The sequence below is a fragment of the Zonotrichia albicollis genome, chromosome 10 (assembly GCF_047830755.1).
Source record: "Zonotrichia albicollis isolate bZonAlb1 chromosome 10, bZonAlb1.hap1, whole genome shotgun sequence".
Taxonomy (NCBI): Eukaryota; Metazoa; Chordata; class Aves; order Passeriformes; family Passerellidae; genus Zonotrichia; species Zonotrichia albicollis.
Genome location: NC_133828.1, coordinates 14,817,036 through 14,841,485, shown reverse-complemented (window position 1 = coordinate 14,841,485; position 24,450 = coordinate 14,817,036). Strand labels below are relative to the sequence as shown.

At 41.5% G+C, this 24,450-nt stretch overlaps 1 protein-coding gene across 13 annotated transcripts in view; it reads right to left on the bottom strand.

The window, feature by feature from the left end:
- Positions 1-24,450, bottom strand: part of LOC113459258 (zinc finger protein 804A) — a 216,857-nt gene that overhangs the window by 25,859 nt on the left and 166,548 nt on the right. For 12 of the 13 annotated variants that reach the window (XM_074548146.1, XM_074548158.1, XM_074548156.1 and 9 more), the window contains 2 exons: positions 16,446-16,578; positions 5,747-5,813 (listed from right to left, as the gene is read on the bottom strand). The gene's annotated coding sequence lies outside the window, so the exon portion shown is untranslated. Of the gene's footprint in view, positions 1-5,746; positions 5,814-16,012; positions 16,118-16,445; positions 16,579-24,450 lie in introns of all 13 variants that reach the window. The other variant, XM_074548152.1, reaches the window with a different exon arrangement.

Genomic DNA, 24,450 nt, shown 5'->3' with positions numbered 1-24,450 from the left:
GGGAATTCACAAGAGGAACTTTGCAACAAAAAGCTCAGCATGTGAGTAATGAGCAGTTTGACAGCTAGAGAACATGGAAGAAAGTAAAAAAAGCCCACACAACTTGTGAGGTTGGCTTGTTCCCTCTCTTTAATTACAAAGGGTGAAAGATGTGCCACTTAATTGGGAAATTGTGTGGCACATGATCCCCCACCCCTGCACCCAGTGGGAGCAGGACACGCTGGGCTCACAGGAGGGAGAACCAACAAGGCAGAACATCTCACTCATTAATACCCACTGACCACGAGCAAAGCATGGCACAAAATCTGCATTATTGCCATTTTAGCTGCACTGACAGTGGTCCCCTCATATGGAATGACAACAGGGGAGCACTTGCCAGGCAGATATAACCCTCTTGAAATTAAAGTAGCAATAAACTTCGATATTTGTCACAAATAAGAATGCAACCACAGAAGATGGATCGATGCTCTAAGTCTGCCAAGATGCCAGCTGGGCACAATTGTTTTTCTGCTTTTATTATCAACCTATTTAATATGCACCAAACCCTATTACCACAAGACAATTCAAGAGCAACCTGGCCCAGAAAAACTTAATATATTAATCCCCAAGACCTCTGAAGTATGTTTTCTCACATGGAATAGTATTCAATCCCAAATTTGATTCTATTCTAAATAATTCAATAGCACATTACTTCACCTAAAGGACCAAAGTGTCTATCCCATTCTTGCACAGAAACTCTTTAAACACCAAACTTCTCAGCAATGTATTGAGATATATAATCCGCATATACTACGTATATTGACATATAATACATATATTGAATATGCATTATAATGACATATAATACATATATTGAATATGCATTATAGTTACATATAATACATATCTTGAATATGTATTATATTGACATATAATACATATATTGAATATGCATTACATGCAAGTTTTGTGGAAACTTAAAGTATCTTAACAAACTCTATCAAGTAAAAAAATGCATCCAAGAAAAATCAGCTTTTGCATTTGTTTTTAAAGATCCCTTAACAGTTATTTTGTACATCTATTATGTTTATGGCACTTGAAGGTAATGTTCCAAAAAAATAAATTTGTACTTTTCCCTGAAAGTGATTACTTTTGCTGTGAGAAGAATTAGTTTAAAAACAGCAGAAAAATACTAAATTTCTTATTTAAATATCTATTATCAGATAAAAAAAAAAACATATGGAACTCCCACTAGACCCCAGAATTTGTACAAGGTCGGTTTTGGAAAGTTTGAGTCACTTAAATACAGACTCATGAAATCTCTCAAAGAAGCATTTCTTTATCTCAAGAAGATAGAAAACTTTCCAGATGGGTGCAATTGATGCTGGGATCTGGCCATTGTGACCTTCACTCACTCATATCTGAACAACCCCCGCTGTTCCCACGTTTCCTGTTATTTGCTCATTCCACCAATATCCCGTTCAAGTGGAATAATTTTCTGTAATTATCATTTTTAGATTGAGAAAATTGTTTTCTTCACTTGAAAAATAATGTTTTATTACTATAAATTATTATTATTATGTATTATTAATAGTTGTATTATTTAGCAGGCATTTCCCTTCAAGCATCCTTTCCCTGATATTCCCATTTAATGACTTACAACCTTTAATGTACTTACATGCATTTCTACAGAATGTGCATCATTTCCATAGTACTACAACCAAAACCACCACCACCAAAACCCAAATTAAATGAACCATAGGGCCTTAAAAAAACAAAGCCCTCTTGAAGCCCTTTTGCAGGAGTCTCAATTTTTCTATTGCATGCAATAAAATTTACTAGAGATTAAAGAATGTTAACAAAGCAGGGCAACATAATAAAAAGGGGAAATTGAAACTTAAAAGTTAAAAGTTATCAATTTTAATGCTTCAGGCTTCAAATAAGTTGTTTGTGCTTCTTGACCTCTACAACCCTTGGTATTCCACACCCCAAAATGCTTTATTTATGCGTGTGGTTTCTCTTTGCTTGATTCCACTGCCACCAGTTTGGGAGGAGTATGTGGAATACACTTCACCACTAAGAAGGTAACCACTTCCTAAAACCAGTTCTTCCATCCTTTCCACACCCTGCAGAAGCCTGGTTTAGCAAGCCTAGCCCTATCCCACACCATTTCTAAAAGGAATGGTTCTGTGCCAGCCCATTACCCTTCACAGCTGCAGGGCCTTGAGCTGAAACAGTATCATTTATTTAGATCAGTATAATTTATTCATTACTCAGGAATATGTGATTTTATGAGCTGGCATTCAGAAGGAACCCAGGGATGCAATGCATATTCAAGAGCTGGCCTTGCTTGGCTCTGTCACGTGGGAGAAATCCCACCCAGCCCACTCGAGGTCATCTCAGTGTTTGTGAGCAGGTGGGGAGAGAAGTGTGAGTGTGGAGCCTCAGTTGGCTTAGAAACTTAAATTGACAACATCTTCTATCAGGTCTCTAGGATAATCCTGTTGTATTAGTCACAGCCTATGGAACAAACCACCAGAGAACAACGTGCCACCCTCACCTCTCCCAATCCTACTGTCTTACAATTTCCCTTATGGCTTTCTACATCTCCAGCAACAGGGATGATTCTGCTAAGAATGCATCCATCCATATATTAAGACACCAAAAAATATCGAGATCTGGTGCACTGTATGCCCCGTCCCTAAAGTTTATGAGCCAAGGTTCTTAAACAGCCCTGCAGATTTAACCAGTTTCATTGCATTTCTGGACAGAACTGTGTTGTCACAGTAGTGACAGTTTGGGAATGTGTGTCCAAGTTTAAGTTTCATCTGGTGTTTACAGAATCAGATTTACAGCTAGTGTAAATATAGCTGTCACTGTGCTTTACATCATGGCATAACAGGCAGCTAAAATGTCAAAAAAAAGCCACATCTCAAAAATACACCAGACAAATCAAAGGACCATCAATACAGCTCTTTGCAAGTGGATCTTTTCCACGTGGGATCTTTGTGTGAGCTTTATTTTACAGTAAACCACTTAAGGACACCAACGCAAGTCCAATGGCTGTGTAGGATAGGGGGGATATTTTTTTCCTGAGGGAAAGCCAGCTTGGTTAGAAAGGAACTTTGTTCAAATCACAGGACACTTGTCCTCTGTGAAGAGTAAATTGCCTTCAGCAGAAAGAAGTAGGCTAGTATCAGCTAGGATCAAATATTGGGCTTGACAAAAGAAGCCAGAAAACAACATGCAAGGATTGTCCCTAGAAACCTGCTTACTAAATTGGTATTTTAAAGAGATTTTTTTTTATATGTGTGCATCTTCTCAGAATGTTACTGCTAGCCCTGAGTGCCCCTTTGCTCACAAACAGTAGCTGAGCAGGTGCAGCTCTGAGTTGAATTATAAACTCTTTTATAGAGGGCTGTAAGGCAAAACTCCACATTGCTGCTGTCCTGCCACCTCCCAGAGCACCCAGAAATAACAACGAGCATCCAGCACCATCCCAACACTCAGAGCTCCACAGCAGATGCAAGTTATGATCTGGAAATATGAACAGCAACTGAGTTTTCAAGCCAAAAGCTCAGCAGGGTGTGACAGCACAGCCTGGGAATTTAAAAAGTCTCTCTGAAGACTCTAGCCCTCCCTAGGAAAAGCAGTGTGTGCCCCACTCATTGAGAAAAGAGGGAATTGTAGCCTCCTGACAGTTTACACTCGTACAGCTCTCAGAAGAGCAAGCTCAGTGACTTTCCTACCAAATCTGATTCATTCAAGTAGGTGGTGAATTGAATCTGCACATGCCAGGCTTAAAACTGTTTCAGAAGAAAAACACTGTGTAAGGTAGTAACTAGATAGTTTGACTTTCCCATACACACAAAAATTATCTTGAAATGCTCAGCCATTACACCTTGCATAGGAATGTATCACTTGACCACACTTCATTTGAATCCAGTACAAAACTTCAGATGATTTCTATTTCACTGAAGACACACAGCTGTGCTGTAGCACTCACCGAAATGTCACCAACCAACTGCTACCAAGTAAACCTGCTAAATTCCAGGCACAAATTTAACATCTAAGCACTCTGAAAGAGGCAATACACATTTGTCCTGCTCTGTGTTTCAGAAAATCAGTTTATATTAAGCCACTCCATTGCTCTGTACTTCAAACTAAATGCACTGACCTCACAGGTGGGACTCCTGGTCCAGGATGATGGCAGCAACAAAACCCATCCAGTGATCCTCAGCCACATCACTCCAGGAAATCCAAACAATAACTCAGCAAAGGACAGGGAGCAGATACCCTTAAACCAGTTCTACCCAAACCTGAGCCCTCAGGCTGGAGTTTAAAGAACCTTCTGGGGCTGATGGGCTGCAGCTCTGGGGGAAGGCCAGGTGAAGCTGGTGAGGCAAATTCCAGCTGGTCTCACCCAGATCTGCCTGAAAACACCCAACAGCCTTCCGCCCTTGATCCTGTCCCAATTAAGCACCTGTGTGTGGCCAGCAATGGGGGCCTTACAAGGCAGGACAGGCTATTGTGTGTGTGTTGTGTGGCTCTGCCCAGGGCAGTGATTTTCTCTTTGCAGCCCTGTTTGCATTCTCCCTGCTTGCATTCAGGCAGAAAAGGAAGGCACACCTGCCCAGGTGGGATTGCTGCCCCACATTTGTGACTTCAGCTTTCCTGGTAGTGCCCTTGAAGGCACAACTTGAGCAAAAGTATCAGAGACAATATCTCAACTCAGAATCCAGACCTGAACTTCACAGTCACTCCCTGGCACAGCTGGGCAAGCTGATGTTCCACAACAAAATTCAAAATTCACTTACTCAAGCTCAATTATCTCTCTTCTGCAGCATCCAGTAAAAAGAAGTGCAGTACCAGATTCAGCTCTTGAAGCCAGAAGGATGAAATGCAATTATATTGCATGTAATGAAACAAATAACTTGGATATTTTGACTGACACAGATTGTTTTTTCTGCCACACACCTGGGAATTATTAATAAAGCTTTTCATACACACATGCTCACTCTGCTGCAGAAAAGCAAAAATTACCATGCAAATAATTAAGCCATTATATTCCTTCTACTCCACCTCAAATTAGTCTAAACAGGAAAAATGAATTTGTTCCTTTTCCTTAAAAAAAAAAAACAAAAAGAGAAAGCCACTTTATACCTTGTCAAAAGGAAATAAGCTTTTTACAAGGTTTTCTTTCCAGTGTTCTTTTTAAAAGTCTCATTTTAGGCAGACAGTATTTCAGAGGAGAGAAGATGTATCATCATTTCCTTTTGTTGTTATACATGAATATATTCTCCAGCCTGTCAAACATCTAAAGGGTAAGCTGAGATTCCCAAAACCCTACAAGGCTTACTTATTCGAAAAATTCTTATAGATTTTTTTTTTCCTGAAGATTTGAAGATGGTGAAAACAGACATCAGAGAAAAGGGATCAGTCAGTTTTCCAAATTAAATAGTGGCAAATCATGTGAGCAAAGGGATGAAATAGTATCAAATTTCACTGTGGCAATGCTAGAATTCCCATGTCCTTTAAATTTGGTAAAATCTTCCAGGCCCCACACTTGAGCCTGTCACATTTGAAGAATAGAAAATAATTCTAGGAAAAATAGATAAATAACAACAGTGTTGCTATTGGCATTTTAAATTTGGGATGTGTGTTTTTCAGCATGTTTTTTGTTCCAGCATTGCTTAATTCAAATATTCAGGTTTACTAACATGTCTGCACTTGTTCCAGGGAAGTGAAGATCATGTTCTCTACTTACCAGGGAAGTCCAGCACAAATGGAATGGAGGTGCTCTGCTCATTTAAGGGAGGGTTTCCCTTGGGTACCTGCATGGCAGTGTGAAAAAAAACATTAAAATAAACCATCATTTAAAACAGATACAATCCTTGTCAAGAACGTTAACTACAAAACTGACTTCACTTAAAATTATATAAAGGCTGTAATCCCATTATTTCAGTGAGTTATTTCATCTCCCACGAAGAAAATACCAGGTATTTTTCAGAAAGGCCCCTTTACACCAGCAACCTGCACCTTCCAAGGGGCTTTAGGTGCTGCTGCACATACTGTGAGCACTGCAAATGTTTCTAAAAGCTGCCTGTGCTGTAGATCAAGCCACAGCCAAGGCTACAAGGATACTGCTTTATGAAACACCCCCCATATATGAATTAATTTATTTTTTTTAAATTGAAGTAAGAGCCACCAAATCAAATGCTGGTACAGCCACGTGTTTGTCTGTCCATCCTTTGCACCTGTATATATAGAAAACAAGTCTGTAAATATGGTCTGTGTTGGTTTTGGCCATAGCACACTGAAACCACACTGGGTATTTCAGAAGCAACATTTGTTTATGCCATAGAATCATGGAATTACAGAGAGATTTGGGTTAGAAGGGACCTCAAAGCTCATCTCATTCCACCTCCCTGCCATGGGCAAGGACACTTTCCAGTATCCCAGGCTGCTCCAAGCCCTGTCCAACCTGGCCTTGGACATTTTCAGGGATAGGGCAGCCACAGCTGCTTTGAGCAAGCTGTGGCAGGGCCTCACCACCCTCACAGGAAGAATAAATGATTCCGTTGCATTTTCCAAAGAAATATGTCACAGAAATATTCATATAATTAATCAGTGTAACCCAGACAGCCCGGCAGGCAGTGACACAGCCCTCAAACCCTGCCTTGCTGTGCAGCTTCCTTTAAACATCAGACTCAGACTAAAGCTCTCACCCTGTGTGGGCTCTGAACCAGCTCTCAGGTTTGGGATGGTGTTTCCCTCATCTGTTCATCAGCTGAGACAAACTAGATAATTTCCTGAGAGCTCCTGCTCTATTTCCATAGAAACAGAAAACAATAAGTTCGATTCATTGCTGAAATTTTCAAGGGAGTGCCAGGGTAAATCATGGCTTGGGAAGTCTGATAAGTTTTAGGAAGCCACTCCAACAGTGTTTTGGGCTATGCTTGGTGTGATATGTTATCACTAAACCGTGTAATCTAAGGAAGGGTTTTTATTTGCCTCAACTATGGAGTTAAAAATGGAGCTGTCTGAGAGGAGAGAAAGTTGAACTGCTGTGGCTTTCTTTTCTCTGATGAAATAATAAAAATTTTGTTCACTTCTTGCAGGGGGATCAATAGCAAAGTTTTTGGTTCTCTTTTTGGAAGAAAATTAGCCAAGGGCAGCAAGTGGATTGCAACCTCACCTTGAGCTCTACCTCCCTGCCACATTAAACTGGATATCCCACTTTGTGGATATCCACTCAAATATGTGCAAATGCATAAAACGCCAGGGAGGACAAGGAGTGAGACCACCTGTGCAGTACAGAATTTAGCACAAGGCTTCTAGGGTGAGTCACTCCAAAACTTCCAGAAAGACTAAGGTTGACTGGCTGGGAGTTTTCCAGATCCTCCTTCCTTCCCTTTTTGAATGCTTGGGTGTTTCCCTGTGATGCCTCAAGTTTTAGCTTTTATATTGTCAGATTCTGTGCTGCTTTAGTGTGTAGTTCTGAGCGTCATATTAGGAGATGGTGAGCTCTGTGCACAGAGTAGGGAGACAAAACAATTCCTTCTCTAGCTGGGGACCAAGGACAAATGATCCAAATCTCAGGCCCAAGAGCACAAACAATGTGGAATGAAGAGAGAAAAACAAGAAGGATGGGACTTCATAACCTAAAGCTGTAATTGGACAATTAACTCCAATATGCAAATGGACCAGAACTTCAAAAGTGAGAGACTGAGCAACTGGTCGTTCATTTTGGTTCATTTTGGGTGCAGCCCTGGCTGGGCTCTTGTGCTGCCCAAGGTGGATGCATTGAGGCCTTTTAATAAATCCCTACTTTATTCTTTAACTCTGTCTGGCCTCAGTTCTAGGTCAGCCTGCACAAGGCATCACTGGGGAACACCCGCAACACCTGAGACCCTTCCAGTGCTGGGGAGCAGCTCCGAGGTCTCTGTCAGTATTAAATGATGGAGGGCCACATTAGGAAAGAGGAATGCTCTCCCAGAGCCTCATGTTACATGTTGGGCACTATAGATTCCAAGCTTCACCCTTTCCCACACAGATATTAACACCCACTGTGGTAATTTCTGAGTTTGGAGTCTCATGTCTGAGGTTCTGAATCATCAGGTAAGGATGAGTCAGAGAAATATTATTGCTGCTTTAATAGGCACAATCAACAAGGGGGTAAGGGGCTGGAGAGGAAATCTCTTATTGCTAAAAGTAACAACATTTTTCTTCATAACTACTGAGATTTAATTGGGGGAAGAAAACACCAGCAATTTACAGGTAGCTATGGCAACTTCCACGAGTATGAAAAGGAAAAATGGATCGAGCGGAAAAATAGATGTGCAGGGAGATTTGGAATAAATAAAATTGAAATTTTCCAAAATCAAGTGCACTTCCATTTAAAAAATGATCCTTTCAAGAGGAAATTAAAGCTCTCCCAAGAACCTGGTTTTTTAAGCATACAATCAATTTTTATAACTGAAAACCTGTCAAGGGAAAATGAGTCCCTTTTCTACAGCAAGTGAGAGAAAGAAGAGCTTCAACAAGAGATTTTTAACTGCTTACAAAACCAGGCTTTTGCTTCAGATTTAATCCTATAATCACACACACTATTTACTTGTAGCTGAATTGACTGAGGGAAGTGTTACTGTTAGGCACTTGCCTTATCTAAAGAAGCATTAAATCTGCTGGATGTGATGAAATCTGTTCAGAAGCATTTATCAAACACTGTGAAAATCGGCAAGATTAGTGACACGGCAATGTCATCCTTTGTCTAGCCAAGGGTAAAGGCTTCTTGGAAATGGGAGAGGTGGAGAGTGTTTGCTTCAATGAGTAACCTCAGAAAACTCTGACAGGTAATGCTGGAAAAGGCCAAAACAACAGATGCAATAATTCTTTGGAATGCATTATCAAACACTTTGCAGGGATTCCAGGGCACTCTGGCCACTGTCCCAGTGGAGCAGCCATTCCCAGGGCTTGGGCACTGCTTCTCTGGGCACAGGCTGTCCCTCACCATGGCCAATGCCAGCTAAGAAGGGAAAGAGCACCTTCTCACCTGAACCCCTGCTGTCATGTCTAGGTAGAGGTAGAGGCAGATCACTCGGGAGTTGTGTGATCAGCTAGAAACTGTTGTCACATAGTGCAAGTGTTCTATTGTCATTACACTGCAAGAGTTCCATATTGCCAGAGTTTTGTACCTCCTTGATGTTTCTCGTAGGCAGCTCCTCTAGGCACTGACTCCTCCTTGTCCTCACAGCAGCCAACTGACTCCAGATCCCCCAACCAACCAACCCACTCTTTTATAACACTCTTCTTATTGGCTACAGCTGTGCCCTGTTAAGATCAGGCCTGCTCCTAATCTCTAGTAATTGGCTCAGCTGCAACTCTTTAGGGGATAAGATTACATTCTATACCACCTTCATTTACCCATACTGTATCCCCCTACAGGAAACCTGCTCTGTTTTATAATTCCAAAGCAATTTTATCAATGCATAAATAAAAAAAAAAATCAGCTTTATTCCTACTCGTTTGGGAGTTGGTAGTGGCATTATTCAGTCACCAGCATGCTTGTGTTAAAGATCAGGGATATAGGAGATGAAACAAATTATAAGAAAAAAAAAAAAAAGGACATAGAGACATGTTTAAAAAACACAGGAGTAAAGACAGTTACATGCCAGAAGAAACTGGGCTTCTTAGGGAAAAAAGACAGATAACAGCAGATCTTTGACAGAAAGACCAAATGTAACACTTTAAAACAAGGAAGGATGGAGAAGTGTGCACAATTTTCTCTAGTTAAAAGAAAAAAAAATAAAACACAGTGCTTTGGCAAAGGGAAGATCTGTGTCCAACACCACCTACAGTGTCTCCTCCTGGGGGCCCTGTAAAAGCATCTGTCTTACAGAGACAGCAAGGTGGGTCTCCAGAAATCTGTGGGGTTGGACATTAACCTTAAAACCCTCTAATGCTATTCACAGTCATTCCCCAGCAACACAAATGAGAACAGCAGTGATGCAATGACTACACTTCTGGTGTATCTGCACTGTTGTTTCATTTAGGTACAGAATTACTGCATTTCCTTTTTTTTTTTTTTTCTGAAAAACTTTTTAGAAAAAATGAATAAAAAAATGTTAAGCAAGGTAAGAACCAGAATTAATATATTGAAGACCTAGTGAAATAATCACCACGGGCTGTTTTTTTCCTAAACTGAAATAAATTTGTTGTTAAGTGTCCAACAGAACTGAAAGTGAGCCACACAGCATCTGAAAAAATTCCTTACAGCTGCACTGCCTCCCAGCTACGCAGATCTCTCCACTTCTGTGGCACAGTTACATTTTATTTTTTTTTTAAAGAATGCTCTGTCCATATTCAATAACCATGTAATTAGGTATTCTGACTGACTTCCCCCATTCTGGAATTGATTGAGCAATTTTATGCCATAAATTCCAGCTGATTCAGTGGGTGGTGAAAAGGCAGTGATTTTTCCTATTCATCTAGAAATCTCAGGAGGTGGCTCTCCTGAGGACATTTGGACTGAAGTTTGAGGTGCCCCACTGCACTGCATTTTGGCAGGAACAGAGTCCCTCGAAATCTGTTTTATTTGTCCCTGCTTTGACATGTGAGCATCACCACACGCCGGCAAACCAAGGATCTGTGCGTGATGCTGCTGCAGTCGTGCAGAATGAGGGCTCCTGATAAAATCTGCAGTCAGTGTGTGTTGAGACACACAGCCTGCTCTTTTCAAGCTCCTGCTGCTTGGCACCCATGGAGTCCTGGTGAACCACTCCAGCCAAGCCCAGAGCAGGAACCCACCATCCAAGCAGATGGCTGCAACTGCAGGCAGCCAAGAGACCACGTTTCCCCTTCTCATGACGTGGGGGTGTTGACAGCATCTCCAGACATAATTCCAAATGGCTGTCAGTTCTGAGCTGCTCGTCTAAAGCGGATGTGTCAGTGCTAATCTACCTCTGAGACAGATTACCCTTCACACTGGAAAAGCTTCCCCTTATTATAATTGCTTTACTCTTAGCACTTGCAGATCTTGCCTTTCCCGAGCTGCTGGCTGAAGTTCCCCTCTCGAGGTAGACAGATCTCAGGAATCAAAGACTAATTTGTGCACAGTTTGGGGGTTTGATGTTTAGTTCCATATGTAGGGCTAATAACAAGCTACCAGAGGCACGGGTATTAAATTTCTTTCCTTTTTTTTTTTTTCCTTTATATTTGTTTACACAACAAAATTTTAAAAGGCACATGCTTGTTCATGCTTGTTTTGTGTTTACAGACGGATGATTTCACCTTTGGTGCACCACTGTCAAAGCTGTGACCAGGAGGATTCCTCACTCCCGACCATGTCACAGTGGAATTGCTGCACTGGCTTTTCAAGGACAATGCTGATATAAGTTATATGAGCACATGACCTGCCACAATTTAGTGACAACCTCTCAAAATCAGCTACATAAGGCTTAAGGCACAGCTAATCTACACAGAACAGGTGGAAGCTTTCCAATAACCCTTAATCAAATAGAGTGGTGAGCCACGTTTCAAAAAAAAGCTGATTTCAGCTAAATCCACATACCGATACCTGCCCTGGCATTGCTCAATGCAAAAAAAAAAAAAAAAAAAAGCATTAAGAAAATTAAAGAATGCTTGCAGGGAAAAGTAGAGGACTACCCTTAGTCTGCCTCAATACACTTATATGGTGCTTGCAATAAATCAGGGACAGAATGTTTCCATAAGGTTTAGTTTGCAGTTACTCCTCCATTAGCTCCCATTAGCCTTAAAATTGTTTATGCATTACATCCTGCAGCACAGCAAATTGTCACAGCCTGCTGTACCTCAGACCTCAGATGAGCCCCCAGAAGGCAGGGTCGTGCCAGAGAAGCAGCATCAGCTCAGTGTTAATGAGAGAAACGCGCATAGAAACCCTCAGAGCAGTTTGGTTCCATCAGAAATGAGCTTTCTCTGACCCACAAGCCAGCAGCACCCACAACAAAGCATGCTACATAAGGCTGCACTAAGATCAATTAGAGGTGAGGATAAAAATCTATACATTGCGTTCTAATATTCCTTCCAACAAAGGACATTGATCTGAGAAGGCCTGAAGTGCTTTCATCCCTTTTGTCCATGTGCCTTTCCAGATCCACGTGCCACTGTAATATCTGATGTTCCAAGGAGACAGGCAGATAAAGACTGTTTTTCTTCCTTGGCTCCATGCCCTGTCACGGAAGCCTTTTCCTACCTCTTGGGGATGACAAAAGACTGAGATACTTTAGCTTGAGGCACCAGTGAAGCTTGGGGATGGTGCTTTGGTACGTTCATTCCCAGGTGAGCTCATGGACACACAAGTAATTCCCACATTTTCCTCTGGGGTTATCATTGTTTATTTGCCACGTTATCACTATACTTAGAAAGCTTTATGAGTGTATTTACAGAGAAGACAACCATTAATAAGAGGCCTCCAGGGCTCTCCCTTGGAAAACAAGTCACCAAAGAACTCAGCACACATTTCTGCCTGTCAGAGGGACGAGGATTTTATGGACTCAGTTCATCATCTCCGGGAGCCCACCCAGGAGCCAGGCTTGTGGCAAACAAATCCCAATAAACCTGCCTGGAGGCACCACAGCTTGGAGTGCCATATTGCCCTCATAAACTTGCCATGGACAGCTGTGTTTGTGCCTGTGGATCCTGAAAGCAACGTCTACAGGCTGAGAATTCAACGTGAAGAAAGGAGTGCCTCACACAGACCATCAGCAGCTGCACACGAGGCACTCGAAATTCCCCCATAATTGTAAAGGGCCCCATGAGAAGAACAAACAAGCCCTGCCACGTTTCCTAATCTTGCCACACTAGTTATACAGAGAAATGCTCACTCCTAATGATGACACACAAGCTGCTGTAAAGCTTTTCTGCAGCAGTGCTGCTGCTTATATCAGCTATTATCCAGTTATTCCATCCTAACAGCGAAGAATCATTTCTGTGCTTTTCATTCTTCCTCCCAGAGGGCAACAGATGTAATAACTTATTCCCTGTCTGGCACATTAGGGCTTGAAAAATTAATGCAGCTCTGCTGAGATTTCCACTTTCTGCTTTACTTAGAGTGCCAAAGCTTTGAATTTTGGTGAAAAAATATTAAGTAATAAAAAGCTTACTTTAAGTTTGTTAATGTACTTGTCTGCTTTAATGCCTTTCCAAAGTTTCCACAAAATAAGTATTCCACTGACTAAACCTCCCAAATTTCTTTTGCCCTTAAGCTTTTATCACACAGAATCCCTTAAATTGGAAATGACCTCCCACATCATCAAGTCCAGCCTTTAACCAGTCACCACCTTGTCAACCAGACCATGGCACTGAGTGAATGTCCAGACATTTCTAGAACACATAATTATGCTACCGTATAATTGAGACCTCTCCTGTTTGACAATTGTGACATAGCAACTAAACTTTAAACACCATTATCAACTGTAAGGTGTTAAAACCCAGCCCATTGAGAAAAACAGTCACATGTTGCTCTGTGCATGTAGTGTATGCTTTATGCCTATCCATTCCTTCAAAAAACATTCTCCTGTTACATCAATTCTGGGAAAGAGAGCTGTGGTTCAAAGCAAATTCCACTTGTGTGTTATTGCCTCTGCGCAAAGCGTTCCTTCAGGAGCAGAATGAGCGTTGGAATCCGGAATGCAGGGAACTCTTAGAACTTTGGGCCTGGAAGCCAAAGCTTAGAATTAAACACAGGATTTGATCTGAGACCTTGGAAAAGGCTTCCAAACTTAGGTGCTAGAAGCAAGAATGAGGATTTATAGTTTAAAGCAGAGACACAGAAAAGTTTAGAGTTTTAGAGCACAGTACTGTAAGTTTGTGTGTCATGGCATGATTGGTAAAAAAGCTTATACTGTAGCATGAGTCCATAAGACAAAATATTTAAGGATTGAGTCAAAAGCATAAATATCCTTGTTGATAGTGTTTGACTGGTCAACAAATCCTTAAAAAGTCTTGCAACTAGAGGTCTTGTGACCTTATGAACTATCCGGTAAAGATGTGAGCCAAACTCACCCTTCCTGCCTATGCAGAAGATGGGGAAAAAAAAATTGCATCATGTAAAAAAAAATCAGAGGTCCTGCCTACAACTCATTCAAAATTCCTTCCCAATTCCTCATACATGAGAAGGGACCACTGCAGTTGCTGTGTGAAGCTTTCCAGGGGCTTGGACAACTGCATTACAAACTTGCAGCACCAAACCAGAGCCCACCCGGTTGAGGATTTCACCCCAGAAGATCCAGATAAACTCACAGAGATAACTGTACCACACTCCTCTGGAGAACCAGAGGATGGGTTCATGTACATAAATGTTTCCCTGTAAATTAGCAGCATCCAATCATTTGGGTCACACACCTTCAGCAGGCACACCTCCAAACTGGCTACCTTTGCAAGCAATAACCAGACCTGTATTGGGTTACTATAGTGAAAGAAAAAAAAGGCAAAGACAAGCAGGATGTGAGCTGAAGAACAAAATCAGAGCTGGGAACTAGTTCTCCAACAATAATGCAGCATTTTTGCTGGCCTCTCACAGACCTTCACAGTAACATATTTAAGAGATTAAACAAACAAAAGAGTCGTGACTTGGACTTCATCTGCGCAGAATACAGTTCTTAGTGTCAGAATTCCTACCCAAAAGGACAGGTGGAAAGTCTCAAATTAAATATACAGGTTCAACATGTACTAGGAGTTAGAAGAAAAACAAAGTCCCAGGCAGTTTTTCCTATCACTGTAGAGCATTTGCTAATGCTGCTGCTTTGTGTATTCCAAGCCTGCAAGCAGGGGAACAGGCATTACCCACACATCATATCAGGCTGTCCTTGCACTCCCACACACAGTCACTTAGGGCTCTTTTCCTCCTTGGATGGAAATCCTCAAGTAATTTCTCCTCTGTCCTCCAGGCTGCTGGCTGGGCCGCAGAGAGTGCTGAGCTTTAAAGAGCACAGACTTCATATTTCCAGTCTCTGGCAGCACTTGTTTCTTTATTCCACAGAGGGATCTCTGTTTCCTTAAAAGCTGGCTTTGCTGATTCAGGCTTCCTCATCTCAGCAGATTTCAGTGCAGAGTTTGATCTATCAGCATCAAAGGCATCCCTCTGTTCAGGGCATGCCTCGGCGCTCAAGACAATAAGCAGCAGAATAGTTTCAAACGGGGCTAGTGGTTCCCCTGGAGACCAAAGGCAATTAATAACATGTTTTTCTGCAAGGAGCAGAGCTAATGAAGCCTGATTTCCTGCACATCTGAGACATCCATCTTCTCTGCTGTCTGTAAACTGTTAACCCACTTACTACTGCAAATTGAGCTCCTCTGCCTCCAATCTCACCTGCTGATCCCACTTTTCCTCCTCTATCATGACAAACAAACATCCACGTCCCTCTTTTTCCTAGCAGGACCCCCAAGTGGTTCTCAGCTTCTTCTGTGCACCTTTACTTGTTCCCTCACTGCCAGACAAACACACTGTGCCCAGAGCTGTGTGGGTACTCAGGCTGCTGGCAGGCAGAACAAGGAATGTCTCCACCTTCGCCAAAGGCACACTACAGCACGTGCCAAAACAGTGATTTTAATGAAAACCATTGGCACTTCACAGCTATGAGACCCCAGCTCAGGCAGAGCTGCCAACTTTGCTTGGAACAGGCCAATAAATACAGAAGTTATCAAGAAGTGTTGGATGAGCGGGACAGGAGAAAGAAGAAAAAGTGTGAGTGCAAAAATTTTTCTCTGAAAATCAGACAACAAAAGGAACAAAGAAGCCTTTCAACTACTCAACTGTGACCCTGACTCACGATTAATATGAACTACAGCAGTTGTGCCACTGACCATCTCTATTTTTTCAGATAAAGAAGTGAACACTAATTTTATTAGTACAGAGATCACAGTGGCTGAGTCCCACTTAAATAAACAAGCTACACGATGAGCATAAGTTGATGAGACTAACAATAAAGAGACTCTAATTGGAGTAATTTCCTCCCCCTCAAGCATATGATTAAACTGGATTATTCCCTACCAAATGATCCAGAAGTGCACTTAAGTCCAAGGAAGGCTCTGGGCACAGCTGTGGGATTCATCCTTTGGGCTCCTTGGGTGTTACTTCTGAACACAGTACTCAGCCCTAGTGACAGCAATATAAATGGGGAATTATTTTCATTTAGAGATGCTAACCAAGGTTTCTAAGCCAAATTATGACCCAAACTACAAACCACTGTTAGCTGGGATTTAGAGCAAGCCATACAGGTTGAAGTGCCCCATGCCCATGGGAATGCTTAATGCCATTGCCATCCTCAATCCACAAGATTAACAGGACTGCACCCTGCCTTCAGGTGTGTGCTCCTGTGAGCAGATTTGAGTAGGAGCTGAGGAAACTTTGCAAAACAAGTCTACAAGAAAAGAGTTTTCATTTAGCAAGTGGCAACTCAGCCAAATGATGAGATGCTGCCTACCTTGCAGAGAGCAGCCTTCCTCCAGGTCAGGGCACACTGGGATTGCTGCTGCTGCTGGCAGTCACGACTGCATGAACTCCTTCCAGTTCTCTTTCTTTTCTCTTTCTTCTTGTTTTGAAATCCAACTCCATAGCTAAAAAATATCAAAAGAGCACAGCATCACTAAGAGAATGATGGCAGTAACTTAGACTTGAGATTCAGAGGAGTTCAACACTGGTTCTTCTCCCCCTCACCTCCCCAGTAGGTAAAAACTGTCATAAAGATTTAAATCAGCTGTACCAATTTTATGTGGAAACAAACAGAATAAATGCCCTTATTTTCTGCAATCCTTTCAGACACACAGCATTTAATTAAACAGGACAGAGACTATCCTGTCAACATTGTTGCTTTATGTGATCAATTGAAATTATGTAAATAGATGTTGTCATTCTGATCAGATCATTTACACTTTTGTATTTCATGCTCTAAGCATGAAATTTTCTGAGGGGAAAAACTTCTGGATTCTTAGTTTACTTTGCTCATGTTCCAGGCTGACCTCTATCTAGTGCTACATTATATTCATTGGCTAGCAGCTCTTGTATTTGTAAAAAATAAATGTTTACAAGAGGAGAGAGATTATTTCATTTTCACGACAGAGAGTTCCTGCAAAGGAATTTGTTAATACACCTGCAAAGCCAAGGAGAAATATTTCACAGCGGCACTGATGGAAAAGCTCTGGCTGAGGATTTACAAACCATGTGTGAAACTATTTCAGACAGTTCTTAATCACTAGCTTAAAAATCAGCAGGCTCTCTGAATGTCACTGGTATCAAGGTGAATGTCACATACTGCAGAGGATTTTTTTTTTTTAATTGGCAATGCTTGAAATGGGCAGGACAGATTTTTTAGGCTATCAGAAAGGTGCAGAAAATACAGAACTGATAGAGTGTCATGCTGCACTCACTGCAGAGGAACCCTGTCACAAAACATTTATTGAAACCCTGGAAAATGTGCAGAAAGTTTTGCTTTAACTTGGAGAGGGAAGGATATAAATGTCTTTTTCGATCACCCTTGGAGTACGTGTTGTGCCTTCACTGCCATCCACACAGGACAGCAGCAACAGCTGAAAGGAGAGGGGGAAACTCTGTTGTCTTTCCCTTTATTTTCCTTCTTCCTCCTTAAAAAAAAAACTAAATACAGAAACCCCATCATCTTTGATGATGTCCCTGTTATTACAATGCAAAATGTGAAAATGTTCCCTCAAACAACAAAATGGGCACAATTCTCACTAAATTGTTTCAGAGACCAGAACAGTCTTTGGAAAGAGTAACTAGTTGTGCACACAATCATCTGCAGCACGCAGAGCATTAGGATATAATTTATGTTTATTAGTCTTTGTGGGGTGCAATAAATCATTGTTTTCATTTGTAGCGCATTATTACAGGAGTGATTTAACTGAGGAGATTCTTGCTCGTGGCCTACAGGAACGAAAGGTTAATGGCATAATGAATTCCTATAAAACAAATAGTAGACTTTGGCCATCCTTCAGCCAGCGGGAGGTAAATTAGCAGGTAATAAAGTGTGTTTGCAATCTGCATTCACAGGCCAATAAATAACATGCAGGGGCTGGTTCTACCTGTCTCAGTTGACAGTGCATTACTGGGACTATAGCTTCAGAGCATCTAAGAGAGGTACAGAGAGCAAAACGGAGCTGATTTTGCAGTATCCTGACTTTTAGCACTGATATATATCAGATATTACCAGAGAGGCATATCTGGAATATTATAGCAATGCTCATAAATTCCACATTGCCTTGTAATAAAGCACGGCTTCTACATGTGGCAAATACACATTCCTGTGGTCCCTTCAGCTTGTGACATTTACTCTGCCATCCTATTAACTGGTGGCATTTCATTCTGGTAATGGAATAGCTGAGGGAAATAAAACCTCAATATGCAGCACCACTCTGAAGGCCAAAAAAAAAACCCCATCCTAAAATAATATTCTAGCTCTCACTATGCAAGCTAAACATACCATCAATGTATTTCTGTGAATGGGCATTAATTACCATTCAGTCAGCAAGGCTGAGGCAATGTGTTGCTGCTCTCCTGCTACAATAAATACTGATACATGGCAATGTATTTAAATCAAAGTATTATTAAAACAGGAGAGGGTTTTGTTTGTTTTTTTTAACTGGGATTGTATTCTTTGCCCTAACTGGTCTCAGCTTTCTCTTTTCTTGCCAGTATTAGAGGAAAACAGATCCCCAGTCAATTCCTGGCTCTTGCTATTGATGGTTCTGTGCTACACAAGATGCAGGACCTGTGTAAGGGGTATTGCAGAGAATCCCAAAGCTGAAAGTAAATTCAGCAGCTTTGTTCAAGTTTGGGTTTGTTCTGTATCTCCCAAGGAAAGTATTTTCTGACAGGTAACCAGAGTTTTGGGATAATATTTTAAATCCTTTTGCCCTGAAGAGAAAAAAAATAAGCCAGGTGTCTGAGGGTATTAGGATGTTGATCTCTGCTGCCTGAACAGATCATATGGGGATTTTTGAAAACCTCATTCCAAGCTCTATGCACCTGCAATGCAATCCACCCCAGGGACTTGCCTACACTGCACAGTGAAACTGCTGAATTAAGCCAAGTGACACCAACCAAACAAGATCCAAGGTCTCTTCAGGGTCCCACAGGTCCCAAAATACAATTACTGTCTGCATTTGGCATTTTTTCCTGAAAACTACCTATAGGGACATGCACATCCTTGCTCTTCTAGCACATGGAAGTGGCAGAGGATGCAGGGACAGTGTTGGGGACACAGGCAGAGCCCACACTGCCAGCAACAGGACACCCCAAATTGCTCCCTGGAGGTTTCAGCAGAGACTGACACCAGGCACAGGTTAACAGCACATTACAGAAACTGCAAAGCCTCCTCTTAAGCTATATATTATATATACCTATATACATATATATATATATATATATATAAAATATATATTATATAACATATAATATTATATATATTATATAATATATATTTGATTGTATAATATATAATACATTATATATATTTTAGATATCATATACATATTTAATTGATATAATATAAAACTTTATCTTTAATTTTACTAATTTTAGTAACTATATTACTGTCAGGGCAGTTACTTCTGTGTTATATAACTTTGCGGATGTGAAGTCTCCTCTCTCCTGCTGAGAGAGGAAAAACTCGTATTTAATCTCTTTGCATCATCCCAAATGGCATTCTCATCTGGGAGCTGATTAAAAGAAACAAAACACCAAACAAAACAGATCAAAAAACTGTACCAGTAAGGCCCCAAGTATTTCTATCCTTCAAGAAAACTTCATAGAGTAAAACTTGGGAAAAAAAATTATGATTATCCTACTTTGGTACTTGAGTGAGGGTATGAAAAATGACCTCCCTTGAAGTGACAAAGCATCACGAAAACAAATGATGCCAGCACAGTGATATTAATGCCATTACATTGTTTTGAAGAGATTAACATCTGCCCTGTGTGACAACTACAGGCAGATCAAGGAATATCACGAGTCAGTCTACACCCTGTTTGCTTTCTTTTGATTTTACTTTGCTGTTCCTGTCACTCCAGCCTCAGTGTTAATGTTCGGCTTATTCTTACAGCATTTAAAGGTAAAATGGCTTTATCCAGAACATGCAGTATCTCTACGATGATTGTGCTATCCAGAACATGCAGTACCTCTGGGATGATTGTGCTTTTTGTAAAGCAGTATTTACCCAATGAAGTTTGGAAGAATTCTTGTCTTGCACTCACTGGTGTTATTGTTGAAGGGGTTTGCTCACATACCCACATCAGTGGAATCAATAGTGGCTTTTTATTCCTCCAGTATTTGTCTCTTTTGAATAGACAATATGTGACTCAGAATGCGGGTTCAGGGCTTTTATCAGGTGATAAAAGGGGGCACTCAGGAGCCCTTGCTGGATCGCAGGTGCAGCAGCCAGCTCCATAAAATGCTTTACTTCTGTTCTGCCTCAAAAACACACCACTGATGTAATAACAAACAGGTAATTACAGATTGTGATATTGTTTTAATTTTGAGCATTGCCTTGTCCACCAGTGCCACAAACAAATATATTTTTGCTTATATTTGCTTCTATTTTGAAATGGTTGTTACAACCCTTGCATTTAGCTGGTGATTTTCTTGCCACCTGTGTGAGGCAGTTTCTAACTTTCTTTAGGTAGCCCACTGTGGAGAATATGCTACAAAATATGAAACAGAGCATACTGGTTATGGTACCACATCAATATTAGGATCATTATGCTGTGAGTCTGTTGGTTACAATTCCCAGGCTGTGCTGCACAAGTACACCATTCAGGCCAAAATAATAATTTTGTCAAGAGCAACAGAACTGCAGCACATTCTGAAACTGGTACTGACATCTTAAAATCTATCAGTGAGCCATTCAAGCTGGAGCTGGGAGCTGAGGACAGGGAGCCATTCTGAGGCTGCTGGCTGGAAACCCTGCCCTCAGACACACGCACATGGTGCTTGGACAAGGTTTCCTGAGCGCTCCCCTCCCTCTGCCCCATCTGCTGCCATGGCGCGGCGCCTGCCCGCCCAGGACGGAGCCAGTGTGCTCAGTGCCAAGCAAAATGAGCTTAGATGGGCAGTTTGAGAGCTGTGCCTCTTCTGCACAAAGCCCCTCCTCTTAAGGGCGCTGGCACACGGGTGCCAAATGGCTCTTGTCACTCGGTGGCATCTGCTGGTGCCCACGTGCCAAGAGCACAGCACCTAAATGGAGATGGTGACAAGGAGGGGAACCTCTGCTCGTGGCTGCCAGTGCTCAAACATGAGGCCATCAGCACAGCACAGGGTATAAAACAATGCTAAACTCAATCAGAGCCTCACAACAGCCTGATAAAGGATAAACCACAACTCAGGATGAGATCAGGAAACAAAAAACCCGTGATGGTGAAAAGATCCAAACCATGGTTTTGCACTTACTAAAAGGACTATAAAGAACCCAAAACTTCATTACCCTTGTGTACATGCTTTCCAGCACATTTACATATGAAGAATTTAAAGTGTCCTGTTAATACCCATTCAAATGCAAAGGCACAAATAAAAGCAAACACCAACCAACCAAAGCCTCACCAGAAATTCCTTAGCTTGTCTCCATTTGCCTGCATAGATGTTTATGCTCTACTTACCCTTTAATGGCCCAACATGTTAAATAGGTGTCTGTTCCACACCTCATAAGCAGAAACAGATCACTCTGCTTTCCTTCTGAGGCAGAAGATTACAAATACTTGGAGACTCTCCTCAAAAGACAATAAGGGATAACTGATAGCTTTTCCTGCAGCTTTCTCCTTGCCTGACCTCCTTTACCAATAAGCTTCTGGCACTCATTTTTCCCCCCTCAGAGGCTATAAATCACAATGGGTTATAATTAAATGTTATTTCTTTGTATAGCTTCTGCATCAAAAAGATGTTTCCATTACATTAGGAACTGCACACACACAGACCCTAAAAAACAGTTTCTCCCATAAAAAGCAAACAGTCCTGTCTAGACAGAGGTGTCCCAGGTGCTGCTTATCAGCTCCTTACTCCTCCCTCATAGGAAGGGAAAGAAGGCTAAATGAGAAAAACCTGTTGCCTGTAGCTTGCCACTTACTAAAGAGGTCGTGGATCCAGGGAATTCTCATGCTTGTACAAACAGCAACACACAGAACCTTAATTATTACTCTCTAGACCAGCTAATGTCTTTCTAGTGCTTTGACTGGAATAAACAACAAACTCTCCCCTTTTCTTCTCCCTCTCTCTCCCCTTTTTGTCAGTCTTTCCATATATAATAATTGTATTATTATATTATTAAACAGAATAATAAACCAATAAAACATAATAATAATAGTAATAACAACAATAATAATAAACAACTACAACAACAACAACTAGCATGAGCTAGTGCCTTTTAGGAGGCACCCAGAGCAAAGCACCCACTGGGCTTTTATTCCCCCAGAGTCCAGGCAGGCACAAGTCTTGCTCTTCCGCCCAGGCCCCTGCTGTGTCCCTGGGTGTCCCTCACCTGGCAGGCTACAGGTGCCTGTGCCCCTTGTTGGGCACAGGGTAAGACGTTCTCAGCCTCTCTCCTCAGGGTCCCACATGGAGCTTGACCTGCAGCTCCTCTGCAGCTGCACCCCAAGCTCCCTGCTCCCCCTGTACTCCCCAGCAACATTCAGAGCTTCAGCTCTTATGCTTTTTTCTGTTATGCTTTTCACTCTAATTTTTCCTTAGCTAAGGTTTTCACAAGTGATTTTTCTCAGCAACATTTCTTTTTTAATACCAGTGCACTATTTTGGTAACACCTTTGGTATTTCAAAAAGAAATCTTAATGAAATCTCTTCCACTTTAGCTGCCTGCAATAAGTGTTTGCACCTTGTCTGAAGGAGGTGTTATCCCATTCATAGATCAGGCAGTGAGAGCACACAGCCCCAGCTCATTACTCACCCCTTTCTCACCCAAGCTGTCCATGGAACAAACCAGCACCTCAGGCAAGAGGAATCCACATTCCCCGGGCTGCCCATACAACTCTCTTCATGTAATTTTTACCCTCCCAACCCCAGATATCTCATCCTGTCTCCAAAACTGATGAAGCCAGTTTTAGACTTCCACAGCCACACCTCAGCTGATTCAACTGCTTTTTGAATTGAATATTAAACAAGGCTTGAGTGGTTTTACCAGGAGCAGGATCAAACCTGTGATCTTATAACTGCTGAAACTCCTGTTGCAACTGGCAAACGTGTCACCTCCTGGCAGCCCAGCCATATTTAGGGAACACTTAAATATCAGTATTATTTACTTCTAAGCAAGGTGTAGCAGTCCTATCGCCTTCAGAAAGACTTTAGCACGTGCTGAAATGTAAGGACAAGATGAAATATTTTCCTGAGGCAGTAATATATATTTTAACTGCCTTTAATTGCAAGAATTGGCAAATATGTCTTTCACACTCTACTATCTGTCACGTATGCTGCATTGCCAATAGCTACTAGCATTTTTCTACTTTCAGCATGCTGCCATTTCAGCAGCACAGACCGTGCTGTTGTTTTTATTCTCCAAAACAGCCTGACTTTATGATTCTGTTCATTTCACACCTGGCAACACAGAAAATGCAGAGGTAATAGAGGGGAAATCCTTTAGCAATCAGGAAAATGACTAGAACTGCAGTGGAGATGTGTGTTATTTTCTCAAGCAGCAATAAAACGCGTGTGAATTTTCAGGGGAGCTACAAGTCATTGTTTGCTACGGTGACATGCCAGCAAATGCTCATGTTATCCTTTAATAATATGGAAGATAGCACTCATCATAGCCCTCCCTGAGCAAAATACCAGGGAGGCAGGTGTTGCAATACAAAGTAGCTCGATGTGAAATATGTGTAACGCGCTGTTGACGCAAGGAACAGATTTTCTGTGGCTGAATATAAACACAAAAGCTCACAAACATACATAGGCACACAAATGCATGTTCCCCTATTGCTCAGAACAGTGAAAAGGCATGGAATGCTCTCTTACTTGAAGCATGATGGAAAGCTTAGGTTGTGAAAAATAAGTCCAGTTTCCTGTCTGTGGTTTCAGGATGGTTTTTTTGGTCACAGTGTCTTCTAGCTTAGTCTGCTCTAGTGATGGCAGGTTTCTTTGGAAAGATCACCTGCATCATTTCCAACAGGATCAGTAGGAAAGAGCCTACTAAACATTCAGCATAATCTAAAGACTGATTTATGTAGTAATTTTTAAACAGCAACAGTAAAACAATCAACAGAGGGAATCACTTATTGTTATCATGAATGCACACCCAACCCATCATCCTCATGTGTGGATGGCAGAAGTGAGGAACCAGAGCTTGGGTCAAGTTCAAGTTCCAGGGTGAATTTCTGTAAGATATCCAGAAAACACATCTAAAAAATGCAGTGGGAGAGAGGTCAGGTCTAGATAAACCCAGGAGACCTTGTCTTAGTCAGCTAGGTGAAGGAAAGAAGG